Source organism: Vombatus ursinus, unplaced genomic scaffold, assembly GCF_900497805.2.
Source record: "Vombatus ursinus unplaced genomic scaffold, bare-nosed wombat genome assembly UNPS02015106.1, whole genome shotgun sequence".
In the NCBI taxonomy this organism is placed as follows: Eukaryota; Metazoa; Chordata; class Mammalia; order Diprotodontia; family Vombatidae; genus Vombatus; species Vombatus ursinus.
Genome location: NW_020954884.1, coordinates 1,489,868 through 1,504,492, shown reverse-complemented (window position 1 = coordinate 1,504,492; position 14,625 = coordinate 1,489,868). Strand labels below are relative to the sequence as shown.

The window sequence follows — 14,625 nt, the reverse complement described above, 5'->3', positions numbered from 1 at the left end:
CAATTTAATACTATAAATCCCTATTCTACAAATCCCCTTCCTCTAATTGGCTGTTTTTTCCCAGAACCTGAATTTTAAGGATGGTGCCCAGACCAGCCACATCTTCCTTCCTCTTTGAGTTCCAGTCCTGACTCTCTGGACTTTTTCTACCATGTAGGAGAGGAAATGACATTCTCTCAAAGTTTCCTTCTCTTCTCCCCCTCAACTCCTCACAGACCTTTCACTTTCCTTTTATGTATTGATCTGTTCTATTAAAATGTAACCTCTTTGAGACTATCTTTCTGCTAGTATTTGTATCCCCAGCCCTTAGCTCAGTGCCTGACACATACTAAGTACTTAATAAATGCTTGTTGACTTAATTTCATCAGAGGAAACTGAGAAATAACAGGTAATTTGCCTTTTTAACACAACCATATGATCCCAAGTCTTTCTGACTCCAAGACCGGCAGGTGAGGATGTAGTAATCATTTGTTGGTTGATTGAGAATAGTAGGCAGTCTTTCTCTCTTCTACCTACCCACCCACCTCTGTCTCCTTTGCTCCCCCTCGCTCCGTACTTTCCTCAAATACAACCTGCCTATATGCTTAAGGCATAGCCTGGCTCATAGATTCCTGAAGGGTGCTGTGCAGGTTCTAATGGCACATTCTACCCTACTCTGTGTTCTTGTGGAAATAACCAGAAAGCAAAACTCAGGTTTTTGTTTTGTTTTGTTTTGCTGGTCAAAATGGCAGTGAATGGATGATTTTGGCTGCCCTCAGGTCTTGTAGAATGACAAAGTAGTACAATGCAATTTGTACATGAAGGACCCCATTCCCTCTTATGGAAGGTTATCTGAGACAGACATAATTTGGGGCCCTCGCTAACTCATATTTTGAAACATGAACTGGACTTGACATTGATTCATCTGATACCCTAGAAGTAAAGCACTCTTTGCCCAGGAGGAGACCAACATCGTTCTTTTGTTAACTGACCAGGAGTTTGGGGTTGAATAAGAAAGGGAACACAGTTCAAGAGGAAGACGGGGGCTACTGTAAGAAAAAAGCAGAACCGGCAACTTATTTAATAAGTTTCCACTTCCTCTGGATTACTGTTCTCTGGCCCTCTACAGCAACTCTGGGTCTCTCAGATCGGAATGCCAATGTTGATACACAGAGGATAGGCCAGGAACTTCCACAGGCAGCTGGCCAGCGGCCAGAAGCCACTGAGGCAATCGCTCCAGCTTGTTTACAAATCTCTTTCTCATTAATGCTCCTTGTTCATTGCTCCACATAACCATCCCTAGGAGACAGAGGGGAGTGGTACAGAGTGCCCCGGGAATATCCTTTAGCAGCATGTGGGCTCTGGAATACTTTCCCACATTAATGTTTTAAATATTGGTGGTCAGGCTACAATGAACATCAGATGTGACCCAAGAGCTCTAGATCTCTACTCAAAGGGCCTGGGCTCAAATCCTGGCTTGGTCACTAGAAACCTAGGTGACTGAGAAAGTCATTCAAACAATTCTAGATTCAACATCCTCATCTTTGAGATGAATGACACTGTTAGAGACGAGATGACTTTTAAGGCTCCTTCCAGTTCTGAATCTGTGATTCTGTATAAGGAAAAAGGTGTCTTCAAAGGGCAGTTGCAGGCTTAAAGGGGTGTGAATGGATTTAATCAATTAATCTATAAGCATTTATTAAGTACCTATTAACTGCCAGGGGCAGCTAGGTGGCACAGCAGACAGAATCAGGAACATTCATCTTCTTGAGTTTAAATCTGGCCTCAGACACTTACTAGATGTGTGACCCCAGGCAAATAACTTCACCCTGTTTTCCTCAGTTTCCTCATCTGTAAAATGAGCTGGAGAAGGAAACGGCAAACCACTCCAGTATCTCTGCCAAGAAAACCTCAAATGGGGTCACAAAGAGTTAGGCTCCCTAAGGACTGATATAAAAAAAACCAAAATGAAATAGTCCCTGACCTCAAAGAATTTACATTCTATGGAAGCCAGAAGGATCTGTCCCAGCCACTTAGCCTTAGCCAGAAAGGTAGGAAAACTGTGGGTTAATTATATGCACATGAGACTTGACCATTTTTTGAGGTTCAGCTGACCAAGCCACCTTCTTTGGCACCTCCCACACATCCCTAAAGCTGCCTCCCTGAATCACTATCTAGCTGCTTGAATCCTAACTTTGCCCCTAAATTGTAAAACCTTATGAGATTTCTCGAATTTCCCATCCTCTCAGAATAACTCTTCTAGCTGATAGTTCATTCCATTTTCCGTTAGAACTCCCCTCTGCTCCCTCACCTCCAATAGGTCTTTGCATGCAGATATCATATGGATTCCATTTGTAAAATGAGGTTGGACTTTGTTTAACTGTCAAGATTCTCCCTTAACTGTTAATTCCTATGATCTGATCAGTCTAATTCAGCCTGTAGTCCACCACTTTCCACACTGTCTCTGTTGTTTGAAGGTAAAGGTGTGAAGGGTAAAAGGTCAATGTTTCAAATGAGAGTAAGGATAATCTTTTTTAAAAGCAACTTGTTTTACTTCCTGAAAAAATACTGATATATCTATGACTAGTTTGTGCTGCTGATTAAAGCATACTCTAAGGAGTTGAGGTCATGGCTCCAATCTCTGTTCTAAAGCCCTTATTGACACTAGAACCTAATTCATAGAAGCATAGACAGTCTCATTTTGTTTTTTATATACCCAGTGCCTACCACAGTGCCTGATACATAGTTGGTGCATAATAAATGTTTGTCGAATTAAATTTAATATAATTCCACTCCTTGTAGGCAATCTTGTTTCTCAGCATGGATTAGTTAGAGGAGCGGTTGTGGGGACTTTGCCCCCTATGACTCTACTCCTCTTCCCACACAGTGCTGGCATTGGCTTGTCTAAGGTAAACTATTATCAGCTGTTCAGATCCACTTGACATGCCAACACAAATGCCCAGAACCCTTTACCATCTAGGGTCCTTGACTGAACGGGACCTTTTCCCCACTTAATTAAGCTGATAACTTAGTGTTTTTCCTGGACATTAGAATCAAGCTCTGCTCCTGTGTGGCACTTACAGACGTCTCTTCATCCAACTGCCCTGAATATCAATGTCGTATTCTGTTGCATCTTCTGTCCCTCCTTTCCTTCTCTTAATTAAGCCAGTTTTGATCCTTGTCCCCTGTTTCCCTACAATCTTTGCTTGGGAGCCTGCTCTTTAATTAGTTTTTTTAAACTCTACTTGTTAGTTGTGGTTAAGTTGGAGAAACCCATTTTCTAAACTGGAAAGTATTTTGACTGCTAAAAGAACCCTTGCTTTCATTTCCTGTTTTGTTTTCATTAGTCAATTCCACCTCCTCTTTGTGCTCTTCACATCACCTCCCCCTCAGCCACTAGGAAAAAAAAAAAGCATAACTATGCTTGATTTAGTTTATAAATTGGATGGCTTGGAGCAGGTTCTCAGGACAGCTCTGGTCCAGAATCAGACACGTAGCCTTACTGAATTCTCAAAACTTTTGCACCCATTTGACAGCCTGGTGACCTACTTAGAGAAGGAAAAACTGATCAGCTAGCCCCCTCTAAGGGAAGCTTTTTGCCATCTTTGCAGCTCAGCAGGCACTGAAACCATCTTGTCCCTTTTCAAAGCAACAGTGGGGGCAAAAAAAAATCACATGTGCTTAAGTGGGACAAACATATGTCAGCTGTCTGTCAAGGTGTTTCTCTCTGCCAGTCTGTCTAGCCTTGAAGCAGTCATTTCTGAGGAAGATATTGTTTCTGAGCATTGGATCAATGCTGCTTAGTTACCCCATCTACTCTTTCCTCTGCTAATAGCAGAGGTGAAAACAAGAGAAAGCCCTCTCACTCCACTCTGCATCAACAAAGTTCTTGTCCTTGACTCCTCCTTCCTCCCCCCATCACCCTGCACTCCAACCCCATCACTCTGCAAGGCACACAGGCAGAATTCTTAGTCTACATCATTTCTATTTCCTAAGGAATTGAATTAAAGAAACAGTTTTAGAGTTGTTAGTAAGGGTTGCTGCTCCACTTAGAATTTGCAAAGTTCTCCTACTTCATCTTTTTTGCTCTTTTCCCTCTCTTTTCCCCACCCCCCTGTCCACCCTCTCTTGCCCATACCCCCAGCCTTTCTTCTTGTACAAAATCACCTTGGACAAAGTGTGGACAAAGTGAGAGGAAATCCTAGCAGTTCTGGCCAGTGCTGGGTCATACATATGGCTGTTACAGAAACTTGCCCAGGAAATCTCAAATGATTGTGAAGTTTATTTTAACCCTGCCTAGAAGCTGGGCTTACATGACACCTGGAAGTCTTTCTAGTACAATGGCAGGCAGTCAATGGTGTAAAGTGGTTTCAGAGTTATAAGGATCACTTCCTTCTCCTTTTTATCCCCTCAGCTTCCTATGGCCTGAAATGCAATTTCAAATGCAATGCCCCATTAGGGCCTCATCCCTGTACCCCTTAAGTTCTGTTGAAAATAGCTTCGGGAGAAAAAAGAATAATAAACATTTCAGTGTGAATGAACTTATGATGCTTTCCTAAAAGCTAGTTTTGAAAGGGAACAGGGAGGAGAGCTTGAAGGTATTGGGAAACTAGTAGATGAGGGGACTTCTGGAGAGAGGACCGAAGGGCATGAAAGAGAGAGGCTGGACCCCATGGATAACCTTGTTTGCTTCACAGTTTTACCTGCTTAAGAGCATATGATGCTAACTGACTTGGTACTAACTTGTAGGATTTTCCCTCACCAGGAGACTGGTAGAGAAGGGACGGAGGGAGGGATGGGGGAAGAGGATAGGTAGGCATGGCACAACATCCCACAGAGTTCCACCATTCATATTTGTTGGCAGCTATTTTTGCCCTACTTTTTTTTTTTTTTTTGGTGTGGCAGTCGGGGTTAAGTGACTTGCCTAGGTTCACACAGCTAGTAAGTATCATGTGTCTGAGGCCAGATTTGAACTCAGGTCCTCCTGACTCCAGGGCTGGTGCTCTATCCACTGCGTCACCTTGCTGCCCCACTGCCCTACTTTTGATTTGGCAGCTTCTTTCATTTCATCCTCTTGTCAGTGTTCGTGGCTTCTCTGTATCTCAGTTCCCTTCAAATATTTCCTTTTGAATGGATAAGGATACAGATTATGATACAGATGCAAACAAACCTACAAGAGGTTGAATAAAAGTCTCAACAGGGAGTGTGCTGGTAATTCACATGTCTGTATGTGCTGCTCTTTTCCAAATGTGTGTACCTGCTGTTGTGATTAATGGCAAGGCAATTTCTTTTCAAAGCATTGCTAAAGTCAACAGAGCTTTTTTGTCATGTCATTTAACTTCCATTTCCTCATCTGTAAAATGAGGATAATAATAGCATCTACCTCTAGACATTGTTGTCAGGATTAAATGAGATAATATGTAAACTGCTTTGTAAAACTTATAGCACTACATAAATTCTAGCTATTATTATTACTGTTACTGCTACTACAACTCCTATCACCTAAGATCTGTCAATGGTTTTATATTTAAAAAAGGAGTCCTCCTATTTGAAAAGGCTGTTAGAAGAATCCTCCCCCCCCCAAAATCAGTGATTTTTTTTCCCAGATCAGGCTTTATCATAACCCAACTTAGTCTGTTGGGCACACACACACACACACACACACACACACACACATGTGCATGCACACACATGCGTACACATGCGTGCATATACGTGCACACACACCACAAAACAAAAACCAAACACTGTGTTTCTAGCAGAGCATAATAACTCACTTTCCTTCCTTTCTCTATGCCAACAAAAACCAGCCCTATGTTTAAATTCACAGGGAGACCTAAGTCAGTTTGCTTTGAATGATATCCAAGTTTAGGTGAGAGTTGAAACAAGGTCTAGACTTCTTTTCTCCAATCTACAGGTGTCTTCTAATAAGCGTTGACCCTAACTCTGAGCGAATGTTCTGAGATTATAAGAGGGTCTTGCTTTAAAGAAAACCCATACTTACAGAGCTTATATGGTAAGGGGTCAATCCCATTATGTGTTCTGGGCTGTGTTAAAAGCTGTGAATTAAAATACAAAAAATAGAATGATTCCTTTCCCTCAAAGGATAATTATTTCCTTTATGAAAAAATTTGTCTCAGGGATTTTCTAAATTGTGAGATCCCTTAGGACATCTCAAATGTAATACAATTTCCCTTTTCCCTCCTTCCCCCTCCAATACACCCACTGACAACACAAAACTTCTCAAGAGCCAATTGTTGGGTATTCATTGGGTGCTTGCTGAGCTGCGGATGTCAGACCCTGGGGACACCCAGACTGAAGGACAAACCACCTGTGCCCCCTAGTTTGTGCCAGAATACAGCTGTCTCCAATTCTGCAGTAACATTTAGTAAATTTCTCTTCATGCTGGTAAATGAGTGGGTTTGGTGGCAAATGCTGGTACCTGTGCATGTGAAGTCCACGTATGGAGAGGGAGAATTGTTTTCCAGCAGGAGATGGGGTAGATGTGGGGCATAGTAGTGTGAATGAGAGGGAGTGGGAGAACAGAGCACCCCTGTGTGTTAATGTGGTAAGTATGAAGGTGTCTGGGAGCTTGGAGGCCCCCCATTGTGACCTTGTGAATGGAAGAAACTAAGTCAGTGTATCCAGGACCTTGGGGATTTGTGTGTTAATCAATAATGGACTGGAAGGCAGAAAATGTGAAGATTAGAGCCAGCATGAATGTTGGGCCCTGAAAGACTGTGTGCAAACTCTTGGCCCTAGTCCCTTGCTATGCAGTAATGCCAGTTTTGGGGACAGTGATGAGAGGCCAATCAGGTTTTGTATTTGACTGGCCTATTTTTCAGCCTTCTATAATTTTCCTCCATTGAGAAAAGAGTTCCCAGAACTTGGGGGCATGAGGGAAATTAGTAGCTGTCTCCCATGGCTGGAATATCCTCCCTCCTCACTTCTGCCTTCTAATTTCCCTGGCTTGTTTCAAGAGTCAGCTCAAATCCCACCTTATTGGATGCCTTTCTCTGTCCTCTAGCTGATAGTGCTTTTGCTCTGATTTCATTATCCTTTATTCTGTATATCTCTTACATGTACATAGATATAGGCATATTATCTTCCTGAAACATAGTTGGCCTTTAATAAATGTTTGTCGTTTGACTACTTGTCTTACTGCACACTTTTATCTGCATAGCAGGTCCAGAAGATGTTGAGGGCTGAGGGCAACCATTGGGCATCAGACCCATGAAATTCTTTGCAGCTGTTTGGAAAATGGCATTCAGGATGACAATTATGAACTAATTGGAATTAAAGGGGAATTTTCTGCTCTGTGAGTAGATAGGGGCTTGGGACAGAGACTTTGATTCTTCTAGAAGAAGGAAGTCAGTTTAAAAGACAGACAAAGAAATGATGAGCTAGTTCATTTTAGAAAAAACATGGAAAGACCTGCATGAAATAATGAAGAGTGAAATGAGCAGAACCAAGAGAATATTATGTACAATAACAGCAATATTGTTCATAGAATAACTGTGAATGACTAGGTTATTCTGAGTATTGAACATGGTGGTTGAGCAAGCAAACTAACTCTCTATAGATTTGGGTTTCTGTTGAGTAAAAGAATATAGGAAGATTATTGAAAGAGATCTAAGATGAAAGGAAGCCTGTTAATTCCCTAAGGAGGTTGAAGACAGATGAAGAGAACTAGGTTAGGTCTGTGTATGACCCTAGAAAGTTCTAATATGACTAAGTAGATTAAATCTCCATAGTGGATGGAGAAGACTTGGAGATAATGTTATCTTAGCCAAGTGCATTGCTGTAGTCAGCTACAAATGGAGGTCAGGCCATGGTAGCAGAAGTGATACTTGGGCCACAGAAAGGCCTCAATTCAACACTGGTCATGGGTTGCTCTGAACATTCATTCTCCTCTGACAGCCACATTTGTTGTGTTAGAAGGAAAAATATTGTCATTCTGAGCATATAAAAATCCTAAGGATAAGGGACCAGCTTTTGGTTTGGCGTCTAAATATTGTCTTGCCCAATACCTACCAAAAGTGCACTCTGTTCCTTATTCTTTGCAAGAGAACACTTAATTTCATTTAATGAGCTCCCAGACCACAGAGAAGGACATTGAAACCTCAATAAACCGATCCAAAGATTATTTTAGCAAAGTCAGCCTGGGTGTAGACAGCCTGAGGGAAGTTCTAATCTTACAATCACTGGGTCAATGCCAGCATTGGATAAAGAGGGTTGTTAGATAAAGAACCCAGAACCTGAGTTTAAGTTTCAACACTGCTGTCTATTAGCTGTGGGACTAGGGGGAAGTCAGTTGATCTCCATGAGCTTCAGCTACCTCTCCTATTAAAATGGGGATGAGGTAACATTTATACAGGCCCTTAAGGTTTGCAAAACATCTTATATACTAATGATGATGATGAAGATGATGATAACTAACATTTACATAGAGCTTATTATGTGCCAGGCACTGTGCTGAGTGTTTTACATTACTATGTCATTTGATCTTTACGGCAACTCTGAAAGGTAGGTGCTACTATTATCTCCATTTTACAGATGAAGGAACTGAGGCAAACAGAGCTTAAGTGATTTGCCCAATTCTGAGACTGGATTTGAACTCAGGTCTTCCTCATTTCAGCCTGTGGGTACTCTGTTGAGTGCTGGGGATACAAAGAAAGGCAAAGGACAGTCTTGCTCTCAAGGAGCTTGTACTCTAATGGGGAAAGACAATATACAAAAGGAAGCTGAGAAAAAGGGGAGAGGGAAAATGGAAGGTACCTAGCAGCTAGTGGGTAGTTGATAGGGAATAGAAAGGAATGCAATTGGGTGGGAAATGAAGATATGGCTGGCATTGGTGTCCTCTAGGTTCTGGGAGGACCCTTCCACCCTCCAAGGGAGGAGCCCTATGGGGCAGAGGTTACTGATGAGTTCTAGGGCTGAAGCGATCTTCCAGGATAAAGTGGTTCCTGGGTAAATTTCCACCATATAATGTCAGGGTAGCTGTACTGCTGAGCTGTCATAATCATTGAATGGAGAGCAATGTGAGGCAGCTGGTGGCAATGGCCAGTCAGCAGGCCATGCAGAAGAATAAAACTAATGATAATTTACATTTATCACACTCTAATTAATGACCATTTTCCTTACAGCAGCCCTGCTTGCTATACAGCTTTTGTTTTTTGTTTTGTTTTTAAAATAAGACCTGTGATTTTCATTCTGTAGTCACTCTAAGTAAAGGAAACTCCTTTTATCAATGAAGATCTGAAGCCGTATTTGTCATTTATTATCTCAAAGCATTGCTTAGGAAACTGAGAGGTTAAGGGATTTGTCCCTAATGTCACACAGCCAGTACGCTTGAAATCAGGGCTTTCCTTTAGTCACTTGGATAGGTCCTGTTCCTATCACGTTGGTACTGGTGAAAGTACACTCTAATGAATCTGATGATTGGAGTTTTTTTAAACTGAGCTGTCAGAAAGTATCGATGCTTTCTTTCTTCAATTGCCTAAGAAGTTGGGACAATTGTATAGTGTTAGGATTAAAGTCAATAATTAATAATTCAATTAAATTCAACAAGTATTTATTAGTCATCTTCTATATTTGAGGCCCTAGAGATGCAAAACCAAAATGAAACAGTCCCCACTCTCAAGGAACTAAAGTCTAATTATTAGATACTGACTCAGAATTAATAGAAGAAATAGGAGCCATAGTCCCTGTCCTTGTCCTTGGCAGACTTCCAGTCTACTTGGGGTTACAGGATTGTTTAAACTTGAAGTCAGCTTCCAAGATCCATTATCAGCATGTATATGATCAAACATAATGGGAACACTATGTTTCCCCATTTCCTCATCTAGAAAATGATCCCAATAATATCTCCTCCTTCTTGACCCCACAAACATGTTGAGAGTGTTAGTGAAATTCTACTACTAAAAACTCTGAGTTAAAGAAGATAAGCCCAAGATGTTGTTATATTATCTTTGTTATATAATTGTATGGTCTAGCAGATAGCATGCTGGTCCGAAAAGCCTGGGTTCAGATTGCAGAACTGAGTTCAGATAGACTTAGCTGTCTAACTCTGACAGATCATTTCAACTCTCAGTTCCTCAGAAAACTCCCTAGCACTCAGCCACTAAATATGAATTCTGATCTTCATTGGTAGAGGGAATTTCCACACTGGAGTTCCTCATGGTGATGAAACCACAGATCATTTTTATGTTTCTTTGCATATTCTCATTTTAGCATCATCACTTCTTCTTCTTCTGCTTCTGTCATCTAGTCTAATCCAGCAGGGATTTCCCCATACCTATTATATGCAAATACTGTGCTGTGTTCTGAGGTAAGCAGACAAATCAAAAACTATTCCCTGCCTTCAGGTTGTTTACCGGCTGCTTAGAAAGGTGACAAGGAAGCAGAGAGAATCATAATCTTGCAAGAACACGATGGTAATATGACCAAGGTCACACAGTGAATCATTGGCAGTACTGGAAACTGAATTCAGGTCTCCAGTTCCAGGTATGGTGTTCTTTCTCCTATACCAAATCATTCTTAGTTGGTTCCTTCGGCAAAGGCTTCATTGAGGAGGTGGCATTTGGGCTAAGTTTTGAGGTAAGCCTTCGTACATGCATGGTGGCAGATTGTCCAGGAGGAACTGGGACCTGGTAGTTGGGCTGGAATATAGAGTAAGTGAAGCATGGTTTTTAAAAGTAGGTGGGGACAAGATCAATCTTGAGTATCTGTCTAAGAGTCTGTGTCTTGTCTCATTGACAGTGGGGATCCACTGAAGGTTTTTTGAGCCAGGAATCATGTGATCAGATTTGTGCTTCAGTGAAATTATTTTAATAGTTTTTATTTCTAGTTTTTAATATTTTAATAATAATAATGAATATTTTAATAGATTGGAGAGGGGAAGAGCCCAAAAACAGGGAGAATAGGTATGGAGGTTATTATAAAATTCTTAGGCAGGAGGTAATGAGGACCTGGACTAGAATGATAGCAGTGGCAGTGGAGAGGAAAGATTTAAGAAATATTACAAAGCCAACAGGACTTAGGGACCAAGTGTATATGGAGGATAAGAGAGATGGATATATCAAAGAGAATTCTGTAGTTTAAAGACTAGGTGTTTGGGAGGATGATACCCTTAACAGAAATAAAGAAATAATGATGCAGGGCAGGATGATGAATTCTGGTAGAGGCATGTTGCATTAAAGATACCAGTGGGGCATTAAGAGTGTAGGTGTCCTGTAGGTAGTTGAAAAAGCAGAATTGAAGCTCAAGAGAAATATCTGACGTACAGAGTATGGATGATAAAGGGAACTTGGAAATCCTAATAAAAAAGGGTAAATACAACCTCATGGGTTTCACCAAGACCGGATAGAACTGAACTTATGAGTGGAATATGGAACTGGAAGACTGCCTTTCAAAAGAAAAGATGTCATAGAAGGAGCTATAGTGTTGCACTCTACATGAAATATATGCAACCCTTCTCAGTCTTTAACTCTATCTCAATCCCTGTCTATCTACAGCCATATCATTTATATGCATGTTTATATTGTCTGCATCTATAAACCACTTTAGCTTAATTTCATTTATTTGGTCAGAGAACTCTGGGGCTGAAAGGGAGTTCAGGGTTAATCTACTATAACCTCCACCTAAAACATGAATCCTTATATCGACTCCCCAAACTCTGTTGCTGCCTTTACTGTCAAAGAACTCGTTACCTAATGAGGCAGTCCATTTCAATTTTGAAGAGCTAAGATTGTAGTTTGGGCAGCTAGGTAGTACAGTGGACAGAGCACTGGAACTGGAATCAGGAGGACCTCAGTTCAAATCCAGCCTCAGAAACCTACTAGCAGTGTGACCCTGGGCAAGTCACTTAACCTGTTTGCCTCAGTTTCCTCATCTGGAAAATGAGTTAGAGAAGGAAATGGCCAAACACTCTAGTCTCTTTGCCAAGAAAACCCCAAATGGGATCACGAAGAGTTAGACATGATTGAACAACAACAACATGATTATAGTTTATTTTCTTATTATGGAAAATCAGTGAGGTGCTATGAAAGACTTATGATAGCTATAAAGACTCAATTTTCAGGAGGGGAAATAAAGTGGATTCTTCCAACTAAAGGCTGGCTACCTTGCCACTTATTCCTGGAAAAATACCAGGAAGATTTTTGAAGGGCTGTTATTGTTATCCTCATTTTACAGATGAGGAAACTGAGGCATATCTATGGTCACATAAATAACAAGTGTCCAAAGCAGGATTGTCCTTGACAAGGTATAACATGTAACACCTTGACAACATGTAAGTGACTATGTACATATGAGACATATACAGAGTAGAAGGAAGACAATCTCAGAGGGAAAGCACTAGAAGTGGGTTATGTGGGGAGGAAGATTATCAGGAAAGGGATACAGTAGAAGGTGGGATTTGAATTTGAGCTGAGTCTTGAAGGAAGTTAAGAGAGCCTGGAGACAAGGAGAGAGAATTTCCAGGTAGGGAGAAAAGCCATTGAAAAGGCAGAGAATTGGGAAATGGAGCTTCCTACGTGATAGAAAACAAGATGGCAGGTCAATCAATCAATCAGTAAACATTTATTAAGTTCCTACTATATACCAGGTACTGTGCAGAGGGTCATCATTTGGTGATCTCATCAACTCCCATGGATTTAATTACTATCTTTAAAAAAATTAACATTTTTATTTAAAGTTTTGAGTTCCAAATTCTATCCCTCTTTCATTTCTTTCCCTCCCCTCCCACCCAAGACAGTAAGCAATCCAATATATGTTAGACATATACAATTACGTAAAACATTTCCTTATTAGTCATTTTGTACAAAAAGATTCAAATAAAAGAAAAAATGAAAGAAGGAAAGTGAAAAATAGCATGCTTCAGTCTGTATTCAATCAGTATCAGTTCTTTCTCTGGAGACAGATAGTATGCTTCATCATTAATTCTTTGGGATTGTCTTGGGATCATTGTATTCCTGAGAATAGCTAAGTTATTCACAGTTCTTCATTGAACAATATTGCTGTTACTGTTTACAATGTTCTCCTGGTTCTGTTCACTTCACAATGCAGCAGTTCATGTAAGTCTTTCCAGGATTTTCTGAAATCATACTGCTTGTCATTTCTTATAGCACAATAATATTCCATTACAATTATATACCGCAGCTTGGTTAGCCATTTCCCAATTGATGGACATCCCTTTGATATCCAATTTTTAGCCACCACAAAAAGAACTGCTATAAATATTTTTGTACAAATAGGTCCTTTCCTCTTCTTTTGGATATCTTTGGGATACAGACCTAGCAGCACTATTGCTGGATCAAAGGGTATGCATGGTTTTTGTTTTTGTTTTTGTTTTGTTTTTTGTTTTTTTTGGCTAGGCAATGGGGTTAAGTGACTTGCTCAGGGTCACATAGCTAGTAAGTGTTATGTGTGTGAGGTCGGATTTGAACTCAAGTCCTCCTGAATCCAGGGCCAGTGCTTTATCCACTGCACCACCCAGTTGCACCTGTATACGGTTTTATAGCCCTTTGGGCACAGTTCCAACTTGATCTCCAGAATAGTTGGATCAGTTCACAATTCCAACAACAGTGCATTAGTGTTCCAGTTTTTCCACATCCTATCCAACATTTAACACTTTCCTTTTTGTGTCATATTAGCCACTCTGATAGGTGTGAAGTGGTACCTCAGAGTTTTTTAATTTGCATTTCTCTGATCAATGGTAATTTGGAGCATTTTTTTTTATATGACTATAGATAGCTTTGATTTCTTTGCTGAAAACTGTTCTTATCCTTTGACCATTCATCAGTTGGGGAATGACTTGTGTTTTTATAAATTTGACTCAGTTCTCTATGTATTTGAGAAATGACACTTTTATCAGAGATACTTGTTGCAAAATTTTCCTCCAATTTTCTGCTTTCCTTATAATTTTGGTTGCATTGATTATGTTTGTGCAAAACCTTTTTAATTTTATATAACCAAAATGATTGAATCAATATTTTATAATGCTCTCTATATCTTCTTTGATCCTAAATTCTTCTCTTGTCCATAAATCTGATAGATAAACTATTCAATGCTCTCTTAATTTGTTTATGTTATCACCCTTCATGTGTAAATCATGTACCCATTTTAACCTTATCTTGGTATATAGTGTGAGATGTTGGTCTCTACCTACTTTCTGTCATTTTGTCTTATAGTTTTCCAAGCAGTTTTTTTTTATCAAATAGTGAGTTTTTGTTCCAAAAGCTTGTATCTTAGGATTTATCATACACTATATTACTATGATCTTTCACTATAATGTAATTTGTACCTAATCTATTCTACTGATCCATCACTCTATTTCTTAGCCAGTACTAGATTGTTTTGATAATTACTGCTTTATAATACATTTTGAGAATTGGTATGGCTAGACCATCTTCTTTCACATTTTTTCATTGATTCCCCTGATATCCTTGAGCTTTTGTTCTTTCAGATGAATTTTGTTATTATTTTTTCTAGATCTATAAGATAATTTTTTGATAGTTTGATTGGTATGGCATTGAATAAATAGATTAATTTAGGTAGAATTGTTATATTGACTTGGCTTACCAATGAGCAATTAATATTTTTCCAATTGTTTAGATCTGACTTCATTTGTGTGAAAAGAGTTTT

At 39.9% G+C, this 14,625-nt stretch overlaps 1 protein-coding gene and 1 pseudogene across 1 annotated transcript in view; one reads left to right on the top strand and one right to left on the bottom strand.

The window, feature by feature from the left end:
• PRLR (prolactin receptor) overlaps positions 1-14,625 on the bottom strand; it is a 207,783-nt gene that overhangs the window by 143,826 nt on the left and 49,332 nt on the right. The window lies entirely within an intron of this gene.
• The window catches only part of LOC114031243, a 68,472-nt pseudogene continuing 62,311 nt past the window's right edge, over positions 8,465-14,625 (top strand).